The following is a 616-nucleotide window of genomic DNA, read 5'->3' as shown; positions in this document are numbered from 1 at the left end:
ACACCTAAAAAACTTGACTCTAGTCATCAAACACTTAACAGGCTCATTCGGTTCATTCCACTTAAAATTTGAATTTTCGAACACATGTTTCGGTTAGAAAGACAGAAAGACACATGTCAACGAGAAATGAGCAAAATTGAAAAGGAAATGAAACTTTTTTACATTTCAACTTAATTTTTTCTTCTACTTTTTTCCTCCTCAAAACGACAAATTGATTTGAGTGGAAGGGGACAAAAAGTGCTCGTCAGAGATCGGTTCAGACAAAAACCATAAACGGCAAAAAAAAGGGAGAAAATTTGATGACGTCTCTCATTTAATGGTATTAAGCGGGACAAAAAAAAGGAGAAAAAAGAAAAAGGAAGGAAAAAAATAGGTCTGGCAAAAAAATACTGAAAAAAAGCACATTTGTATTGGGAATCCCTCAAACAGAATGAATAAGAAATATTTGAACTAGTCACAATAAAACTTTGAAAAAAGAAAACATTTGATTTCAAAACACATGATTCCAAAAGTTTTTTATATGAGATCTTTTAAAATTTTAAGAGTTTCTCAGAGTCATATAAAACTTTGGATCTAAGAAACTGATGTAGATAAAATTAAAACAACGAATTGCATA

Source organism: Caenorhabditis elegans, chromosome X (assembly GCF_000002985.6).
Source record: "Caenorhabditis elegans chromosome X".
Taxonomy (NCBI): Eukaryota; Metazoa; Nematoda; class Chromadorea; order Rhabditida; family Rhabditidae; genus Caenorhabditis; species Caenorhabditis elegans.
Note: the sequence above shows the minus strand (reverse complement) of the source record.